Below are 4,453 nucleotides of genomic sequence, written 5' to 3'. Positions count from 1 at the left end.
AATGTGGGGCAAGATAGGAAATCTACATCGCCTCTTCTAACTAACATCCAATCCAAGTAAGTGCTTGGATGGGAAGGTACATTAGGATGCCACGTCCACATCTCCTGTCCCAGGTGATCCAGGCGAAATCTGCTGATCAGGTCGAACAAAGCCATCAGGTCAGACAGACTGCTGACACACCACACCGACCCGCTAGTCCCCCCAACCTTATCTATCTTGGGATCAAGGACGGCATTCCAATCACCCATTAGGATTACTCTCTCCAGATCATCTATAAAGCCCTCCACCCATCGAAAGAAGGAAGCCCTCTCCACAGCGGAATTAGGTGCATAAACTGTGACTATCTGAAACACACTGCTATTAACGGCAACATCGATGACGATCGCCCGCCCATCCTCGTCTGTGTGAACAACATTCACCGATGCTGATAGAGTGCGATTTACTAGCAAGGAGATTCCACGACTATAGGTATTGCCATATGCTGAGTAAACATCGTAGTCGCTCACCAGCACCTGACAACCCCCGTCACAAATAAAGTGGGTCTCCTGTATAGTGGCAATATCTACCTTGAGGGACACCAGATCTCTCAGCATGCGCGCGGCCTTGCTTCAACATCTGAGGCCCCTCACATTATAAGTAGCCAAGTTGAAAGCCATGGTCACCTACCTTATTCAATGTCACACTCGAGCCTGAAATCCTCAGGGGTGAGGACGTGGCAGGCTTGTCCAAGGCTTCCGGTCAGTAAGTCAGCTGAGGATGATCCATTCTTGGCCACGCCTCCCACGTCCAGGGGAAAGGTTAGTTTGAGTGCCCTGCAAAAGGAGGGGTGGATGTAAACAGGGACTCTGCCCTCACATTTGAAAACTAAATTGTTCAGCGAAGGATGCTCCATATCCACCAGCTGCTTCGCGGTATCTATCATGGCCCAGAGAGCCTCCGTCCTGGAATCCTTGTTGACCCTAACAAATGTGGTCAACAAGGGAGTGTCTTGGAACTTGGTGGGGTCGGTGACATTATCGCTCCCAAGGTATATAAAGTCCTTAAGTTGGTTGTAGTGGACCTTCTGCTGGCCTTTGAGCTCAGGTATAGTTGGCAGACGGTCCGTTTCACATATCCTTCCTCCTAGAAGGAAGGGGTTCTTTTTGTCCGCTCCATGTGGACTGTTGTGGTTGGGGTTGATTTCTCTTTAGTGGGAGGAGGAGTAGGGGTGGAGGAAGTGGGGGCGGGCGTGTCGGGTGTAGGGGTGTTTGGTGCTGGGGTGTTTCTTTTGGGGGGGGCGTTATTTGATCTTTCTGGCGATGGGTTGCGTGCTAGAGTTCTTGGGGGTTTGGTGATGTAGGGAGGTTGTTGCTCTGGCTGTTTGGGGGTTGGGGTTGAAGGGAGATCAGCCTTGGCATATGAAACCTTGTCTTTAGGGGTGGGGTGCTTCCTTTTGTCTTCCTACTCTTTCTCCTCTTCGTATTCTTCTCTGCTGTCTCTGCTGCTTCTATTGTTACCGCCACTGCTGATGCTGCTGTCTCTTCTTCCGACACATTCTCTTCCTCCGAGTCTTGAATTTTCCTCTTGTTCAAGGAAGATGGCGCCAGGATGTCCATTGGAGTGCTCTGGCTGGTCTTGGATTACTGTTGCTTGGGCATGCCTTTGGGGCGTCTGCCTTTCTTGGTGACCGTCGACCAACCAGCCTCTGCTGCTTGTCCCAGTTCAGCTGTAGTGGAAGTTGTTGGTGGGCCTGCAGCCGAGATTTGGGTTGGTTCTTTGGTAGGGGCCATCCCTTGTGATTTGGGAGGGGCTGTGGCAGGGAGTCTTTTAGGGCATTCCTTAGCCATGTGCCCTTGTTTTTGGCAGTGCCAATATTGGGGCCTCTTGCCCTCCACAATGATGGTCATCGTCCACTTGTCGAATTTCATCATCGCAGGGATTTTGTAGAATTCGGCTTTGTCTAGGACCATCTTGACCTTATTCTGTTGACTGTGGACTGGCGTGACAGATTCCATGTCTCCGCACTGGCTTAGTATTGCCCCAACCTGCCGGGCGCCCATGAAGACCGGGACGTTCAGCATGGTAACGTTGGTTCTCCTTTTGTTGAGGTACTCTGGTTGGAGTCCAATCCTCTTCTCCCAGTGGTCGGTTTTTGCAAGCCTTGTTGCGTCTTCTAGGCTGGGGAGCAGCACGTCCCACGTGGCGTAGCTCCTCCTGCAGATGTAACTGGCTGGAATGTTAAGCTCCAGGAGGAGTGCCACCATGCTGTCCTTATCGACTCGTGTCAGGCTTCTGGTCTATAGGTCAGACGTGGTCAGGGAGAGAACTCTTTTCTCCAACTTCTCTATTTGACCTGGGAGGGACTTGACGACGTTGCCCGCCATATAGTCCTTGTAGGTGGAGTTAAAGAGATCTCTGTAACCCTCCGGAGTCAGTTGGTCTTGCTGTGTTTTCAGGCCCCACGCTGTTTCCGGCTCTTGTGGTGAGTTGGATGGCCATGGACGTGGAGCTGCTTGTAATTGGGCTTAAGGCAAAGTTTTGGCTTTGTTGGTGGTCAGAGTTGGCCAGTCATCATCGAACGTTGCTTCCTGGCTTTGTCCGGCTCCCTGACCGCCTCTCTTCTTCTTCTTTATTGTAGGTGATTGAGTTGCAGAGTCACCTTTGGGAGGATGCTCCGTGGAAGTTTTCTCCTTGGAGGTTTCATTTCCTGGAGTTGGAGCTCTTCTGGTTGGTGATGAGGCACCGCTCTTTCCAGCCCTGCTTTCCTTCTGGAGCGTTGCCTTTGGGTGGGGGTCGTTCATTTCCCCTCCGAGAATTTTAAGGGAAGCTAACGTTTCTTGAATTAGCTTCCTGGTTCTCGTAGTGACTCCACTTTCCTCCTCCTCCTCCTCTTCCGTGGATGGGGGATCCTCTCCGGGGGGAGTCGGTGGGTTGCTTGAAATGACTAGCATCTGCGGAGCCGGGATTGCCACTGGCTGTGGTTTTTCAGCTACTTTTACTGTCTCCTCGTTCTTCTTCCTGTTTTTCTCCTTGGGGTTGTCCTCTTAGGGAACTGAGCTTACTTGGTTGCCATCGGCAGATGAGGACTGAGGTTCAGAGGGTGCCACTAGTTGTAGATCGCTTGAGTGGTACCTTGTTCCCTCATCCGACACAGGCCTGGTAGCTTCCATCTGGGACTGGTTCTCTTGGGGAGCCTGGGTGGGAGTGCCATCTCCGACCAACGAGGATTGAGGTGGAAGGGGTGTCGCAGGATGTGTATCACCTTTGACTCCCCGATCTGAGGAGTGGCCCTTGTGGGGGGGGGGGGCAGGGGGCTGGGTTGGTTGTCCACCTGGGTCACCGCAGGCTGCAACCCTACCCTGGCCTTCTCCTTCTCTACATCCTTCGTGTGGGAGGTGCTCCCTCCGATGGGGGGTACTCGAGTGGGGCGATATGGGACATCTGGGGTGGTATATGCCTTTTTCCTGGCATCGTGCAGACAAAACTGCACCGGGCGCTGCAGGGGAGAAAAGAAAATGCAGGGAAATGGGGGGAGGGGAGTGGGTGAGATCAGGAGAGAGAAAGTGGATTGACCTCCCCTCACGGGAATATCGGATTAGTTAGCTCAGATCCCTCGCAAGGGGGGAGAGCAGCGAATGAAGACGCAGTGGGTGCTAGCGGGTCAGAGCGCCGTGTCGCAATTAAGAGAGAGGGGATAGACATCTCTGCCCAGAGAGGGGAGCAGAAACGAAACACCCGCCCTACCCACGTCACCCTACCCACAAACAACCCCAGGGAAGCGAGAAAGTGAACCCGGTCTGCTCAATCCACTAGGAGAGCAGCGAAGGAAGACAAAGTTTTGGGCCTGACAGGTCAGAGTGCTGCTCAGGCAATTAAGAGAGGAGAGAATAGCCCATTTCAACTTCAGAGGAGAGAAGGAAACGAAGTACCCAACAAACTAAAGCCAACCCGACCAGGTCGTGTCTACCAAAGAAAATGTTGTCGGTCCCGAAAACAGTAAACTCCCAAAGAAGGGATCGGTTTTCGGGTCCAGACTACCACACAATAGCGTCAGTCCTGGGGGAGCGAAAAGTGTCCAGACTCCCCAAAGAGGGGGTCGGTCCCACTAACAAAGGTTAGTAAAGTTACAAAAGTTACCAAAGTGAAAGCCTTAAACTTGACTGGTGGGTCAAGTGGCGGACCTCTTGAAAAAAAATCAAAAATGAGGTAGCTGGGAGAACAGATACTACATTTTGATCTTGGCCAGAAGGCCAAGAAAAGTTTAAAAATCTAAGAACAGCATCTATTAACAACAGAACTTTGATATTAACCAAAAAAGCCAAGCACAAAAGTGTTACGGACAGACCGACCGACCGACGGAGTGACTTATAGAGTCGCTTGCACGCGACTAAAAACTTATCGTCGAAAATGTATTGTCGTCAATCGGATAGTCTTCCAACATTTGTTGGGGGTCTGCGCTCTCCATGTGTCTGTT

The 4,453-nt window shown here is 51.8% G+C and overlaps 1 pseudogene; it reads right to left on the bottom strand.

The window, feature by feature from the left end:
• Nucleotides 1-4,090: 4,090 nt before the first annotated feature.
• On the bottom strand, nt 4,091-4,241 carry LOC145286742 (U2 spliceosomal RNA; annotated as a pseudogene).
• Nucleotides 4,242-4,453: the final 212 nt, after the last annotated feature.

Source organism: Euprymna scolopes, chromosome 10 (genome assembly GCF_053919585.1).
Source record: "Euprymna scolopes isolate OS-2025 chromosome 10, ASM5391958v1, whole genome shotgun sequence".
NCBI lineage: Eukaryota > Metazoa > Mollusca > Cephalopoda > Sepiida > Sepiolidae > Euprymna > Euprymna scolopes.
Note: the sequence above shows the minus strand (reverse complement) of the source record. Positions and strands in the feature narration are given on the sequence as shown.